The sequence below is a fragment of the Melospiza georgiana genome, chromosome 32 (genome assembly GCF_028018845.1).
Source record: "Melospiza georgiana isolate bMelGeo1 chromosome 32, bMelGeo1.pri, whole genome shotgun sequence".
Classification (NCBI taxonomy): domain Eukaryota; kingdom Metazoa; phylum Chordata; class Aves; order Passeriformes; family Passerellidae; genus Melospiza; species Melospiza georgiana.
In genome coordinates this window covers 1,495,119-1,511,644 of record NC_080461.1, presented here as the reverse complement: position 1 = coordinate 1,511,644, position 16,526 = coordinate 1,495,119, and positions in this window count along the sequence as shown.

Here is a 16,526-nt window from a genome sequence, read left to right as displayed (position 1 = left end):
ATTTCTCGGTCTCAAGGTTGTTTATTGTATCTTATCTATAAAATTCTTTCTCCTGTCCTGCCGAGGTCTGCTCAGCAAGACAGTCTAAGGAACTCTGCCTCCCCTGGGGTGGTGTTATCTTTTTATACTAAAAACTACCTGTACAATATTTACAATTATTTTCCAATCCCTATCATCTATGTTAGACAGTGAGCTTCTACTCTAGACCAATCTCAAAGTACCAACATCAACCAGAAGATGGAGGCCAAGAAGAAGAAGGAGAAAGGCTGGACATGCCCAGATTCCTCCATCTTGCCCCCTGAAGCCCCATTCTAAAAACCCTCAAAATCTATTGTTCCACTCTGGGATAAATTCACTATCATTCTACTTCATTTTTTGTGGCTGGTCATTCTTCATACAAGGTTGGTGATTGTTTTTTCCAAGTGCTAAATCAAAGGCACGGGGGTCTTGGGCTCTGTGCCAAGGTCTCTGAGCCCTCTGACAGGCTCTCGAGTCCTGCAGGGCAGCCAGAGGAATTTCCTGGGTCCCCACATCATGCTAACAGTGTAAGCTTCCTTAGCCAATCACGCTATGACACACAAACCTACAGCACTGCATCCTAATCTTCTTGTTTAGCATTGTAACTACTTTGATTTCTTCCTAGATCTTGAACTCGAAAACTCTAAACTTTCCTCCACTTCAACTTTTCTCCCCGTGTTGCTGCTATAGACTAGAAATCCGCATTCTCGCTTCTAGCACCTAAGTTTGGGAGCCCTTTCCTAAGTCTCAGATCAAATCCTGTGTTTAATTCTAAGCTTTGCTGACAAGACCAAAGGTCTGAGATTTCTCTGCATTTGGGTTTCCAACAACACTGATGCTGTTAGTTGCAGAGTGCCAAGGATGCGTCTTGCAAGTCAACTCTGGCAGGAACAAGGCGGCTGCTTGTGGCCTCTGACAGCCCATTGCCCGGGGCTTGCCAGCGCCCCAGCCCCTCAGGGGCTGCCCCAGCCTGGCCGAGCCGCCCGGCAGCAGCGCGCAGCCCCACAGCAGCTCCAGAGCAGCCCCATCCAGAGGCACCTGGGAGCCCTCAGCAAGGCAGCCAGCAGCACACAGGCAGGAGGACACGGCTGGCGCTTCCTGCCTGGCACAGGGCTTGTGACCATCTCCAGGCACCGCTCTGGCAGTGATCCCCGCAGCTCCGGCCCCTGCCCAGCCGCTCTCTGGGCAGCACAAAGGCTTCAGTAGAACCACCAAAGGCCAAGGGGCTTCTGGCCATTTCACCTGGCCCACTGCACACCTGGGCAGCTGGCTGAGCGCAAGCACCCATTTCCTCTCCTCCCCTATGCCCTACGGACCCTGGGCAGCAAAAGAAAAATGCTGGGAGTCTGTGTATGTTAACATAGTCTATATTTACATGGTAAAAGAAAAAAAAAAAAAACAATGAAAAGAAAATTCTTGAAGAAAAACAAAATAAAACCTGATTCAGGTGGCCCCAACAAAAAGAGCTTCTGGGATCACCTCTCCACAGAGCTCTGGCAGGGCAGGCAGCCGAGCTGTGACAGACGGGGCCATGTCTTCCACGCCCTGCGCAGGTGATTTTGGAGCCACTGGAACCTGGAGATGGGAGCCCGCTCTCCTGACCTGAGGATGCACAGCGTTTGAATTGCCAGGCTTCCGACGGCGAGGCTGACGTCATTCGTTTTGTCTTCCAGGGCTGCGAGAGAGAGGAACAGAGGCACGGTCAGAAGCTGGAGCTGCAGGGAGCCGAGGAAGAGCCCCCTGCAAGTGCCATCCCAAGCCGGCTATTGCCATGGCCAGGAGGGAGCAAAGGGAGCAAGGGGATCAGCCCGAAGCTGCTGGCCACGAATGGCCCACGTGGCCCTGAAATCTCCGTGTGCTCTGCCCACGGGAGCAGAGCCCTCCGCAGCCGGGGCAGGGCTTGCAGCTCCCCCCAGCAGCCCCCGCTGTCAGCCCGCTCCCCTCACTCACCAGTGCAGATCCGCTGCAGCTCTTGCTGCTGCCCCCTCAGGTGCCGCCCGGCCATGCCTGTGAACACAGAGTCTGTCACGGCCCCAGCGGCACAGCTCCCTGCCAGCGGCGCTGCCGGCGCTGTGGCCACACGGGCTGCTGGCCCGGCAGCGCTCAGCTCAGCCCATGCAGCGCGCTGTCGCCCCAGGGCACGGCTGTCAGAGGGCGGCAGCAGCAATGCCCAGGCCAGGCGGGGCTCCACGGCGCCGGGCCCGGCTGCCGCTGTCGGGGCAACAGGCGGGGCTGGGGCCGAGCTGCGGCGGGCTGGGGAGGGAGCCCGGGCTCGTAACTCACCCATGAACCTGATGGCCGCCTCTCGCAGGGGCTCCTGTGGGCTCTCCAGGTAGCGCAGGGCCCGGCGCAGGTGCTCGGCCGCTCTGCTCCTGTCCTCTGCCAGCTGCAGAGAGCGGCAGGCGGGAAGGGTTGGCGCGGGCTCAGCCCCTGGGCCGGGCGCTGCCTGCGCCCCGCCCCGGGCTCCCCTGCCCGCACAGCCCCGAGGCGCGGCCAGCAGCCGCTGGCGCCGGGCTCCTGAAGGGAGGGGGAAGGGGCCGGCTGCTGCCCGGGGAGCCGCGGTGCCGCCCCTGCCCCGCAGCCCCGCCGGGCCGGGGCTCCATGGGCACCCGGCTCGGGCCCACGGGAGCCTGGAGAAGAGCCCGCGCGGCCTCTGGCTGCAGCAGCGCGCAGGGGCACAGCTGCCCGGCTCGCACACTGAGCACCGCCCTCAGGGGCCTTCTCCTGGCTGAGTTGGGGATTCCGGGCCGTCCTTACCAGGCACTTGCTGAACTTCCGCAGTTTCTGCTCCTTCAGCAGCTTTTTGAGATCCCTCCTCTTCATGAACTTGACCGCATAAAGCAGCGTTTCCCGAGAAGCCTGGAGAGCAGCAGAGACGCAGAGATGGCCCCGCAGCCCAGGGCACGGGTCCCGCCTCCCCCTGCCATGGCCTGGAGGAGGCTGCGGTCCAGCAGGCGCAGGGCAGGAGGCAGCCGAGCCCCCTGCCAGGCGGACAGCAGCAGCCCAGGAGTCCTCACCTCTGCCACATGCTGATTCTCATCATTGCAGTGGAAGAAGAGTGGAAGCAGGCTCTGTTGCACAGGGCTTTCCAAAGGTTTTTCTCTCTCTTCCAAATACTCCATCATGTCTCGGAAGAGTTTTATGGAGAGCAGCTGTACCTGGCTATTATCCTAGATGAAAAAAACAAGAAAAAACACTTGAGCATTGGCTCCTCCAGGGCGCCCTGGGCACAGGGCTGGAAATGCACAGGGCACACAGTTTCCAGGCAGCAGCCAGTGGCTGTAGCTGGGGGCACGGAGCCTTACGTGGTCAAAGAGTGGCAGGAGTGCCTCAGCCAGCTGCATGGCAATGGGGGTTGACAGCAGAATGTGTTTGTGCAGGAGTATAAAGCTGAGTGTGATGAGTGTCATCCCAGCTATCTCTGCATCATTGTCCCCCAGTAGGTGCATGAGGCTTTTGGTCAAGCTCCACATTCTTTCGGCCTGTGCGGAACACAAGTCTGTGAAGCCCCACCCTACTGCCACAGGGCCCAGAGGCCAAAGGACTGTCCTGAAGCACTGGGGCAGCTGAAGCAGGAGGCAGGAGAGCTGGGAGCAGCTGCCCCAGTGCCCAAAGCCCAGGTCAGGCCAAGTGACTGAGTTCCCAGCGCAGCTTCAGCCACTGCCCCCTTCTCACCATTGAGGGATCATCAATGAGCTCGAGAAGGGCCCTGAGCGCCAGGCGACGCCTCTCCCTGCACTCGCTCTGCAGGTACCTTGAAGAGACCTTCACAACACTGTCGCCACATTCATTAGAATCCAGGCACACGAGGACCTGAAAGGCACAGGCCAGTGACGGGGGAGCCGGCCGGCAGGAGCCCGCAGCCGCACAGGGCTGGGCCCAGGACGCAGCAGCAGCAGCAGCAGCACAGGGTGCGGGCACCGTCCCAGGCGGCTGCTGCCACGAGAGGGCAGAGAGCTGGGAGGCTGCTCAGCCAGGCAGCGCTGGACACCCGGCTCACCTCCACAAGGAATGCCAGGGCAGGCAGATCCCAGTGTGGCTCCTGTGTGCTGAGCAGCCAGAGGAGGTGGAGTGCAATACTGGAACACAAGCGATGACAAGCATGGCGCATCTCTCTAGGAGGGCAAAAAAGGGACCAGGAAGCTGAGCAAATCTCTCCAAGGACAGGCTTACAGAGCCTGGTGGTCTTTTACCACCACCCTGCAAGGGGACCTGGGCCCTTTAGGAGGTGTCTCCTCCTGTGCTCTCTCCCTTCCCAGCCTTTTCCAGTCTGCTTGGCCGTCCCTCAGTGTGTCGTTAGCCGTCCCTCAGTGTGTCCCAGGGCCTTGGGGAATGTGTGGGACAGCTCGGGCACAGAGCACAAATGGCAGGATCAATGGGGAGAAAGAGAGTCTCACCTGGCCAGCAGACCCACAGCATAGTCGCGGGTGTCAGCATAGAGCAGCGTGTCCCAGCCACGCTTGCGTTCCACTGACACCACCACATCCTTGTAGTGCTTTTGGCAGAGCAGGGACTTCAGAGTCTGCACTGCAAACCTGTGTGCACAGCAAAGCCCGGGTCACACTGGCAGCACTGGCTCCTTTGCAGGCCACGTGTCAAGGACAGGAGGAGTGGGATGGAGCACCTGTTGGGGCTGGTGGCAAGACCGTGCTCTTCCAGGCAATCCTTCCAGAAGGTTTGGACCTCCTGTGGCATCTCTTCTGTGCTGGAGAACACTTGGAAGAGCAGATGAACAAAAAGGCGGGGGAAATATGGCCTCACTACACGTGGGACAGAGGACTCCTGGAGGATCTTCCACATCACCACGGTTGCCTGCAAAGGACAAAGGCCCCCGAGACAGCGCTCAGTGCCGAGGTGTCCATGTGGCAGGGCCCGAGCGTGGCAGGGAGAGGCCTGGAGAGAGGCAGGGGGAGCGCGGGGCCTGGTGGGCCTGAAGCTGCCCCTGGGCCAGGTTTCTGGCCAGCGCCTGAGGCAGGCAGATGCAGTGGGGGAAGGAGGATGGAGAGCTGCTGGAGAGGTGGCCTTGGGGCCAGCAAAGGCCAGTTGCGGAAACTCACAGCCAGGGCAAAGACAGCCGTTTTGTCCCCATCTGAGGTGCACGTGCTGTACTCTGGCCAGCTCCCTAGCACATCCAGGAGGATCAGCTGCACTGGCTCGGCAGTCCTGGACGAGCACATGATGGTCTTCCACATGGAGATGGCAGCTCTGCAGGGTTAGAGCTCTGTCTCATGGGGGGTCTCAGACACAGCATCGTGGCCTGGGCATCCCTAGGGGCCCGGGCTGACTGCCGGCTCTGCCTCTGCCCAGTGGCCCTTGCTGGCAGCAGCCAAGCAGCCCAGCTCTGTGAGGACAGGCCCTGAGGGGCAGCAAGGCAGCATGGCAGCAGGCTCAGGGGCTGACATGCCAGGGCTGGGAAAGGCAGCAGCCAGAGGGTTCTGGAACTCTCTGTTGCTCAGACAGCTGGGCCAGGCAGTACAGGGTGATGGGCTTGGGAGGCCTGAGCCCTCTGGGCAGGTGGGCCCCATACCTGTCACAGGACGGGGCCACACGCAGGAGCGTCACGACTGCGTCAGCCGGGTGTGCTTTGGTGAGTTTCAGCAGGGCCTTGTCCAGCCTGTGCTCGGCAGAATCGTTGGCCAGGAGCCATCGGTGAATGTACCTCACCAAGGCAGGCACCTGCAGGAGGCACGGGGAGACTTGGAAAGCTGCCAGAGAGAGCAATGTCCCCAGGCTCCCCAGAGAAGTGCACTGCCATGGCCTCAAAGGCTCTGAGGGACCAGCAGGCGTGGCTGGGGAAGCCACGTGACGCATGGGGGAATTGAAGCCTGGCCCCAGGCTGCTTACTTGTTCTGGCCTGGCAACACCCTTCTCCAGGAGCAAATCCAGCAGGGCGGCACTGGTCTCATGCTTGAGGAGCTCGCAGTGAGCTCTGAGCCCAGTGCCCATGGTGCGGGTCTCCTGCCGAATGCTCCGGATGAAGTTGCAAACGAGCTGTAGGAGAAGGGCAAGAAGCCGGGGATGTTGCATGGCGTGCTGCACACACGGTGCTGGGCTGAGCAGGGACAGCAGGCCCAGCCCAGGTGGAGGTGGCTGCAGGTACCTGCGCTGTTCTGTGGAAGCGGCCACGGCTGGATTCCTGCTCTTGTGTGCGCTCCACAGCTTCATCTGGCAAAGAGGGAGCGCAGCCAAAGCTGAGGGGCTGCGGGAGAGGCCGGAGAACACAGCCCAGCCCTGCGCTCCCCAGGCAGGGAGAGCCCTGGGATGCCCCAGGGGGATGGACCAAGGGAGCTGTGGGGTGTCTGCCCGGCCCCTCTTCCCACCTGTCCATGGGCATTTCCCCAGGGGATGGCATGGCATGGCATGGCATGGCATGGCATGGCATGGCATGGCATGGCATGGCATGGCATGGCATGGCATGGCATGGCATGGGGCCAAGTTGGCTGCAGGCTCCAGCCCTGCAACCCAGCTCTGCCACTCACCCTCCTGCGGTGGATGGAAGGGCACCACCTCTTCAGTCTCCTGTGCTGGGGCTGCTCCAGGTCCTTCTTCTTCCTCCTCCTCCTCCATCCAGGCCATCTTGGCCACTCTCGGGGGTCTCTGCTCCATGTCTGTGACAGGAGCTACTTGCAGGAGAGACGCCTTGGGAAAGCTCTGGGGCACCAAGTCCCACGCTCTGCCCTTGAGGGCAGCTGCAGAAGAGAAGCCTCGGAAGGCCACGGGTCACCGAGTCCTGTGCTCTGGCCTCGAGCTCAGCTGCAGGAACAAGGCTGCAGAAAAGCTCCTGGTCAGACGGGAATGAGTGCGCTGTGTGGGGGCTCCTCACAGCACTGCTCTGTCCCGTTGTGCCCCGTTGCCTGTTCCCAGCACCCGGGCAAGCTTCTATTTCCCACGTGTCACAAAGGGACCTTGGTGACCGGGTTCCGTTCCATGGCACGGTGACCGTGCTGCAGCGTGCCAGCCAGGGGCCTTGCACACACTGCCTCCTGCCCTGGGGCTGGCCCCGGGCCAGCCAAAGTGGCCCAGCTTGGAAGGAATCCCTGGCCCCAGGTGTCTAAGACAGCCTGACAGGATCTTTAGGAAGGGCTCAGACCATAAGCAAAGGCCGCCCTGCTCTGCGGGCTCAGGCCTATCCCCATATCTTTCCCTGAGAGCATTTGAATTTCTAAATGAGAATCATTTGAAGGCAGGGGATTTACATTTAACATTTCAGAGAAGACTTCTGCCTTCCTTAGCAGACACCTCTCTCTTCAAACCAAGACAATTGTTTGTCATCTTGCAGATGCGCAGTTGCTGGGCAGCCCCGTTTTACTCCAGGGACCTGGAGAACCATTCCCAACAACTGGGAAAATCCTAGGTGTTCCATCCACCCATAGATGAGGTCTCCAAATTTGCCCCAAAAGTGGGTCCAGCTTTTATAGGCCAAAAAGAGCAAGTCCAATTGACTGGATGATATTTTTAGCCCAGGTAGCACTTCAGCTGATGACACACTTCACAATCAGCAGGGGACACAGCTAGGCCAAAGCCCAGACCTCTGCTGGGAGGCTTTCCATTCAAACACCCTTCAAACAAGCCTCCATGCAAGTCAGCTGGGAAAGTTTCTTCAAATGATCCATTTCTGGCACCTAACTACACAGGGATATGTGAAAGATTCTAAAGCAGCCGCTCTGGAGTCAAAGAGGCAGCCCTAAGAGTCCTTGCCATCTATTTGTAGCTAAATCACACTTTGGGGGATTGGAAGGGGTTTGGAACAAGCTAGAGAGTGGACCTCTGAGTTTTTTAGATGATGCCATTGCTTTTTTTTCTCTTCTACATAGGCAGGAAGGTTGAGTTGGGCTCACATCTCCACCGCATGGCTCACAGGGCCGCAAGACTTGTAGTTACAAGAGCTTTGAAGGATTTCTTGGCCAAGAAGACACGGCCAACAAGGGTATTTATGTTTTGGACCCAGTCTTCAAGATTTCATCTTACGGACTCATGCTCTCGGGGTCTCTAGCTGGTCAGAGTGACCCTGAGATAAGTTAAAAAGTCTCTTGTCCCAGCCCGGTGGTTGAAGAAGGAGTCAGAGCTCTTAATTTCTCGGTCTCAAGGTTGTTTATTGTATCTTATCTATAAAATTCTTTCTCCTGTCCTGCCGAGGTCTGCTCAGCAAGACAGTCTAAGGAACTCTGCCTCCCCTGGGGTGGTGTTATCTTTTTATACTAAAAACTACCTGTACAATATTTACAATTATTTTCCAATCCCTATCATCTATGTTAGACAGTGAGCTTCTACTCTAGACCAATCTCAAAGTACCAACATCAACCAGAAGATGGAGGCCAAGAAGAAGAAGGAGAAAGGCTGGACATGCCCAGATTCCTCCATCTTGCCCCCTGAAGCCCCATTCTAAAAACCCTCAAAATCTATTGTTCCACTCTGGGATAAATTCACTATCATTCTACTTCATTTTTTGTGGCTGGTCATTCTTCATACAAGGTTGGTGATTGTTTTTTCCAAGTGCTAAATCAAAGGCACGGGGGTCTTGGGCTCTGTGCCAAGGTCTCTGAGCCCTCTGACAGGCTCTCGAGTCCTGCAGGGCAGCCAGAGGAATTTCCTGGGTCCCCACATCATGCTAACAGTGTAAGCTTCCTTAGCCAATCATGCTATGACACACAAACCTACAGCACTGCATCCTAATCTTCTTGTTTAGCATTGTAACTACTTTGATTTCTTCCTAGATCTTGAACTCGAAAACTCTAAACTTTCCTCCACTTCAACTTTTCTCCCCGTGTTGCTGCTATAGACTAGAAATTCGCATTCTCGCTTCTAGCACCTAAGTTTGGGAGCCCTTTCCTAAGTCTCAGATCAAATCCTGTGTTTAATTCTAAGCTTTGCTGACAAGACCAAAGGTCTGAGATTTCTCTGCATTTGGGTTTCCAACAACACTGATGCTGTTAGTTGCAGAGTGCCAAGGATGCGTCTTGCAAGTCAACTCCGGCAGGAACAAGGCGGCTGCTTGTGGCCTCTGACAGCCCATTGCCCGGGGCTTGCCAGCGCCCCAGCCCCTCAGGGGCTGCCCCAGCCTGGCCGAGCCGCCCGGCAGCAGCGCCGCAGCCCCACAGCAGCTCCAGAGCAGCCCCATCCAGAGGCACCTGGGAGCCCTCAGCAAGGCAGCCAGCAGCACACAGGCAGGAGGACACGGCTGGCGCTTCCTGCCTGGCACAGGGCTTGTGACCATCTCCAGGCACCGCTCTGGCAGGGATCCCCGCAGCTCCGGCCCCTGCCCAGCCGCTCTCTGGGCAGCACAAAGGCTTCAGTAGAACCACCAAAGGCCAAGGGGCTTCTGGCCATTTCACCTGGCCCACTGCACACCTGGGCAGCTGGCTGAGCGCAAGCACCCATTTCCTCTCCTCCCCTATGCCCTACGGACCCTGGGCAGCAAAAGAAAAATGCTGGGAGTCTGTGTATGTTAACATAGTCTATATTTACATGGTAAAAGAAAAAAAAAAAAACCAATGAAAAGAAAATTCTTGAAGAAAAACAAAATAAAACCTGATTCAGGTGGCCCCAACAAAAAGAGCTTCTGGGATCACCTCTCCACAGAGCTCTGGCAGGGCAGGCAGCCGAGCTGTGACAGACGGGGCCATGTCTTCCACGCCCTGCGCAGGTGATTTTGGAGCCACTGGAACCTGGAGATGGGAGCCCGCTCTCCTGACCTGAGGATGCACAGCGTTTGAATTGCCAGGCTTCCGACGGCGAGGCTGACGTCATTCGTTTTGTCTTCCAGGGCTGCGAGAGAGAGGAACAGAGGCACGGTCAGAAGCTGGAGCTGCAGGGAGCCGAGGAAGAGCCCCCTGCAAGTGCCATCCCAAGCCGGCTATTGCCATGGCCAGGAGGGAGCAAAGGGAGCAAGGGGATCAGCCCGAAGCTGCTGGCCACGAATGGCCCACGTGGCCCTGAAATCTCCGTGTGCTCTGCCCACGGGAGCAGAGCCCTCCGCAGCCGGGGCAGGGCTTGCAGCTCCCCCCAGCAGCCCCCGCTGTCAGCCCGCTCCCCTCACTCACCAGTGCAGATCCGCTGCAGCTCTTGCTGCTGCCCCCTCAGGTGCCGCCCGGCCATGCCTGTGAACACAGAGTCTGTCACGGCCCCAGCGGCACAGCTCCCTGCCAGCGGCGCTGCCGGCGCTGTGGCCACACGGGCTGCTGGCCCGGCAGCGCTCAGCTCAGCCCATGCAGCGCGCTGTCGCCCCAGGGCACGGCTGTCAGAGGGCGGCAGCAGCAATGCCCAGGCCAGGCGGGGCTCCACGGCGCCGGGCCCGGCTGCCGCTGTCGGGGCAACAGGCGGGGCTGGGGCCGAGCTGCGGCGGGCTGGGGAGGGAGCCCGGGCTCGTAACTCACCCATGAACCTGATGGCCGCCTCTCGCAGGGGCTCCTGTGGGCTCTCCAGGTAGCGCAGGGCCCGGCGCAGGTGCTCGGCCGCTCTGCTCCTGTCCTCTGCCAGCTGCAGAGAGCGGCAGGAGGGAAGGGTTGGCGCGGGCTCAGCCCCTGGGCCGGGCGCTGCCTGCGCCCCGCCCCGGCCTCCCCTGCCCGCACAGCCCCGAGGCGCGGCCAGCAGCCGCTGGCGCCGGGCTCCTGAAGGGAGGGGGAAGGGGCCGGCTGCTGCCCGGGGAGCCGCGGTGCCGCCCCTGCCCCGCAGCCCCGCCGGGCCGGGGCTCCATGGGCACCCGGCTCGGGCCCACGGGAGCCTGGAGAAGAGCCCGCGCGGCCTCTGGCTGCAGCAGCGCGCAGGGGCACAGCTGCCCGGCTCGCACACTGAGCACCGCCCTCAGGGGCCTTCTCCTGGCTGAGTTGGGGATTCCGGGCCGTCCTTACCAGGCACTTGCTGAACTTCCGCAGTTTCTGCTCCTTCAGCAGCTTTTTGAGATCCCTCCTCTTCATGAACTTGACCGCATAAAGCAGCGTTTCCCGAGAAGCCTGGAGAGCAGCAGAGACGCAGAGATGGCCCCGCAGCCCAGGGCACGGGTCCCGCCTCCCCCTGCCATGGCCTGGAGGAGGCTGCGGTCCAGCAGGCGCAGGGCAGGAGGCAGCCGAGCCCCCTGCCAGGCGGACAGCAGCAGCCCAGGAGTCCTCACCTCTGCCACATGCTGATTCTCATCATTGCAGTGGAAGAAGAGTGGAAGCAGGCTCTGTTGCACAGGGCTTTCCAAAGGTTTTTCTCTCTCTTCCAAATACTCCATCATGTCTCGGAAGAGTTTTATGGAGAGCAGCTGTACCTGGCTATTATCCTAGATGAAAAAAACAAGAAAAAACACTTGAGCATTGGCTCCTCCAGGGCGCCCTGGGCACAGGGCTGGAAATGCACAGGGCACACAGTTTCCAGGCAGCAGCCAGTGGCTGTAGCTGGGGGCACGGAGCCTTACGTGGTCAAAGAGTGGCAGGAGTGCCTCAGCCAGCTGCATGGCAATGGGGGTTGACAGCAGAATGTGTTTGTGCAGGAGTATAAAGCTGAGTGTGATAAGTGTCATCCCAGCTATCTCTGCATCATTGTCCCCCAGTAGGTGCATGAGGCTTTTGGTCAAGCTCCACATTCTTTCGGCCTGTGCGGAACACAAGTCTGTGAAGCCCCACCCTACTGCCACAGGGCCCAGAGGCCAAAGGACTGTCCTGAAGCACTGGGGCAGCTGAAGCAGGAGGCAGGAGAGCTGGGAGCAGCTGCCCCAGTGCCCAAAGCCCAGGTCAGGCCAAGTGACTGAGTTCCCAGCGCAGCTTCAGCCACTGCCCCCTTCTCACCATTGAGGGATCATCAATGAGCTCGAGAAGGGCCCTGAGCGCCAGGCGACGCCTCTCCCTGCACTCGCTCTGCAGGTACCTTGAAGAGACCTTCACAACACTGTCGCCACATTCATTAGAATCCAGGCACACGAGGACCTGAAAGGCACAGGCCAGTGACGGGGGAGCCGGCCGGCAGGAGCCCGCAGCCGCACAGGGCTGGGCCCAGGACGCAGCAGCAGCAGCAGCAGCACAGGGTGCGGGCACCGTCCCAGGCGGCTGCTGCCACGAGAGGGCAGAGAGCTGGGAGGCTGCTCAGCCAGGCAGCGCTGGACACCCGGCTCACCTCCACAAGGAATGCCAGGGCAGGCAGATCCCAGTGTGGCTCCTGTGTGCTGAGCAGCCAGAGGAGGTGGAGTGCAATACTGGAACACAAGCGATGACAAGCATGGCGCATCTCTCTAGGAGGGCAAAAAAGGGAGCAGGAAGCTGAGCAAATCTCTCCAAGGACAGGCTTACAGAGCCTGGTGGTCTTTTACCACCACCCTGCAAGGGGACCTGGGCCCTTTAGGAGGTGTCTCCTCCTGTGCTCTCTCCCTTCCCAGCCTTTTCCAGTCTGCTTGGCCGTCCCTCAGTGTGTCGTTAGCCGTCCCTCAGTGTGTCCCAGGGCCTTGGGGAATGTGTGGGACAGCTCGGGCACAGAGCACAAATGGCAGGATCAATGGGGAGAAAGAGAGTCTCACCTGGCCAGCAGACCCACAGCATAGTCGCGGGTGTCAGCATAGAGCAGCGTGTCCCAGCCACGCTTGCGTTCCACTGACACCACCACATCCTTGTAGTGCTTTTGGCAGAGCAGGGACTTCAGAGTCTGCACTGCAAACCTGTGTGCACAGCAAAGCCCGGGTCACACTGGCAGCACTGGCTCCTTTGCAGGCCACGTGTCAAGGACAGGAGGAGTGGGATGGAGCACCTGTTGGGGCTGGTGGCAAGACCGTGCTCTTCCAGGCAATCCTTCCAGAAGGTTTGGACCTCCTGTGGCATCTCTTCTGTGCTGGAGAACACTTGGAAGAGCAGATGAACAAAAAGGCGGGGGAAATATGGCCTCACTACACGTGGGACAGAGGACTCCTGGAGGATCTTCCACATCACCACGGTTGCCTGCAAAGGACAAAGGCCCCCGAGACAGCGCTCAGTGCCGAGGTGTCCATGTGGCAGGGCCCGAGCGTGACAGGGAGAGGCCTGGAGAGAGGCAGGGGGAGCGCGGGGCCTGGTGGGCCTGAAGCTGCCCCTGGGCCAGGTTTCTGGCCAGCGCCTGAGGCAGGCAGATGCAGTGGGGGAAGGAGGATGGAGAGCTGCTGGAGAGGTGGCCTTGGGGCCAGCAAAGGCCAGTTGCGGAAACTCACAGCCAGGGCAAAGACAGCCGTTTTGTCCCCATCTGAGGTGCACGTGCTGTACTCTGGCCAGCTCCCTAGCACATCCAGGAGGATCAGCTGCACTGGCTCGGCAGTCCTGGACGAGCACATGATGGTCTTCCACATGGAGATGGCAGCTCTGCAGGGTTAGAGCTCTGTCTCATGGGGGGTCTCAGACACAGCATCGTGGCCTGGGCATCCCTAGGGGCCCGGGCTGACCGCCGGCTCTGCCTCTGCCCAGTGGCCCTTGCTGGCAGCAGCCAAGCAGCCCAGCTCTGTGAGGACAGGCCCTGAGGGGCAGCAAGGCAGCATGGCAGCAGGCTCAGGGGCTGACATGCCAGGGCTGGGAAAGGCAGCAGCCAGAGGGTTCTGGAACTCTCTGTTGCTCAGACAGCTGGGCCAGGCAGTACAGGGTGATGGGCTTGGGAGGCCTGAGCCCTCTGGGCAGGTGGGCCCCATACCTGTCACAGGACGGGGCCACACGCAGGAGCGTCACGACTGCGTCAGCCGGGTGTGCTTTGGTGAGTTTCAGCAGGGCCTTGTCCAGCCTGTGCTCGGCAGAATCGTTGGCCAGGAGCCATCGGTGAATGTACCTCACCAAGGCAGGCACCTGCAGGAGGCACGGGGAGACTTGGAAAGCTGCCAGAGAGAGCAATGTCCCCAGGCTCCCCAGAGAAGTGCACTGCCATGGCCTCAAAGGCTCTGAGGGACCAGCAGGCGTGGCTGGGGAAGCCACGTGACGCATGGGGGAATTGAAGCCTGGCCCCAGGCTGCTTACTTGTTCTGGCCTGGCAACACCCTTCTCCAGGAGCAAATCCAGCAGGGCGGCACTGGTCTCATGCTTGAGGAGCTCGCAGTGAGCTCTGAGCCCAGTGCCCATGGTGCGGGTCTCCTGCCGAATGCTCCGGATGAAGTTGCAAACGAGCTGTAGGAGAAGGGCAAGAAGCCGGGGATGTTGCATGGCGTGCTGCACACACGGTGCTGGGCTGAGCAGGGACAGCAGGCCCAGCCCAGGTGGAGGTGGCTGCAGGTACCTGCGCTGTTCTGTGGAAGCGGCCACGGCTGGATTCCTGCTCTTGTGTGCGCTCCACAGCTTCATCTGGCAAAGAGGGAGCGCAGCCAAAGCTGAGGGGCTGCGGGAGAGGCCGGAGAACACAGCCCAGCCCTGCGCTCCCCAGGCAGGGAGAGCCCTGGGATGCCCCAGGGGGATGGACCAAGGGAGCTGTGGGGTGTCTGCCCGGCCCCTCTTCCCACCTGTCCATGGGCATTTCCCCAGGGGATGGCATGGCATGGCATGGCATGGCATGGCATGGCATGGCATGGCATGGCATGGCATGGCATGGCATGGCATGGCATGGCATGGCATGGCATGGCATGGGGCCAAGTTGGCTGCAGGCTCCAGCCCTGCAACCCAGCTCTGCCACTCACCCTCCTGCGGTGGATGGAAGGGCACCACCTTTTCAGTCTCCTGTGCTGGGGCTGCTCCAGGTCCTTCTTCTTCCTCCTCCTCCTCCATCCAGGCCATCTTGGCCACTCTCGGGGGTCTCTGCTCCATGTCTGTGACAGGAGCTACTTGCAGGAGAGACGCCTTGGGAAAGCTCTGGGGCACCAAGTCCCACGCTCTGCCCTTGAGGGCAGCTGCAGAAGAGAAGCCTCGGAAGGCCACGGGTCACCGAGTCCTGTGCTCTGGCCTCGAGCTCAGCTGCAGGAACAAGGCTGCAGAAAAGCTCCTGGTCAGACGGGAATGAGTGCGCTGTGTGGGGGCTCCTCACAGCACTGCTCTGTCCCGTTGTGCCCCGTTGCCTGTTCCCAGCACCCGGGCAAGCTTCTATTTCCCACGTGTCACAAAGGGACCTTGGTGACCGGGTTCCGTTCCATGGCACGGTGACCGTGCTGCAGCGTGCCAGCCAGGGGCCTTGCACACACTGCCTCCTGCCCTGGGGCTGGCCCCGGGCCAGCCAAAGTGGCCCAGCTTGGAAGGAATCCCTGGCCCCAGGTGTCTAAGACAGCCTGACAGGATCTTTAGGAAGGGCTCAGACCATAAGCAAAGGCCGCCCTGCTCTGCGGGCTCAGGCCTATCCCCATATCTTTCCCTGAGAGCATTTGAATTTCTAAATGAGAATCATTTGAAGGCAGGGGATTTACATTTAACATTTCAGAGAAGACTTCTGCCTTCCTTAGCAGACACCTCTCTCTTCAAACCAAGACAATTGTTTGTCATCTTGCAGATGCGCAGTTGCTGGGCAGCCCCGTTTTACTCCAGGGACCTGGAGAACCATTCCCAACAACTGGGAAAATCCTAGGTGTTCCATCCACCCATAGATGAGGTCTCCAAATTTGCCCCAAAAGTGGGTCCAGCTTTTATAGGCCAAAAAGAGCAAGTCCAATTGACTGGATGATATTTTTAGCCCAGGTAGCACTTCAGCTGATGACACACTTCACAATCAGCAGGGGACACAGCTAGGCCAAAGCCCAGACCTCTGCTGGGAGGCTTTCCATTCAAACACCCTTCAAACAAGCCTCCATGCAAGTCAGCTGGGAAAGTTTCTTCAAATGATCCATTTCTGGCACCTAACTACACAGGGATATGTGAAAGATTCTAAAGCAGCCGCTCTGGAGTCAAAGAGGCAGCCCTAAGAGTCCTTGCCATCTATTTGTAGCTAAATCACACTTTGGGGGATTGGAAGGGGTTTGGAACAAGCTAGAGAGTGGACCTCTGAGTTTTTTAGATGATGCCATTGCTTTTTTTTCTCTTCTACATAGGCAGGAAGGTTGAGTTGGGCTCACATCTCCACCGCATGGCTCACAGGGCCGCAAGACTTGTAGTTACAAGAGCTTTGAAGGATTTCTTGGCCAAGAAGACACGGCCAACAAGGGTATTTATGTTTTGGACCCAGTCTTCAAGATTTCATCTTACGGACTCATGCTCTCGGGGTCTCTAGCTGGTCAGAGTGACCCTGAGATAAGTTAAAAAGTCTCTTGTCCCAGCCCGGTGGTTGAAGAAGGAGTCAGAGCTCTTAATTTCTCAGTCTCAAGGTTGTTTATTGTATCTTATCTATAAAATTCTTTCTCCTGTCCTGCCGAGGTCTGCTCAGCAAGACAGTCTAAGGAACTCTGCCTCCCCTGGGGTGGTGTTATCTTTTTATACTAAAAACTACCTGTACAATATTTACAATTATTTTCCAATCCCTATCATCTATGTTAGACAGTGAGCTTCTACTCTAGACCAATCTCAAAGTACCAACATCAACCAGAAGATGGAGGCCAAGAAGAAGAAGGAGAAAGGCTGGACATGCCCAGATTCCTCCATCTTGCCCCCTGAAGCCCCATTCTAAAAACCCTCAAAATCTAT